Below are 245 nucleotides of genomic sequence, written 5' to 3' on the forward strand. Positions count from 1 at the left end.
CTGACCCTGCTACTGCACCTCACTCCATCGCTACATGCAATGCATACCGAGGTCCGACCGTAGCAGACGAAGGTGCGCGTTGTGGTGCAGCAATCGTGTGTAGTGCGCGGGGATGCACTCGACTGGCTGACCCGTGATATACTGGACCCAATAATCATTGACAATGATCGTCGGCGCAATGGCCATAAATGCCAGTTCGAACATCCCCAAAGCCTTGGTCGCTCGGGTCAGCTCTCGCATCGACT

This window comes from Plasmopara halstedii (genome assembly GCF_900000015.1).
Source record: "Plasmopara halstedii genome assembly, contig: Scaffold_42, whole genome shotgun sequence".
Lineage (NCBI taxonomy): Eukaryota > Oomycota > Peronosporomycetes > Peronosporales > Peronosporaceae > Plasmopara > Plasmopara halstedii.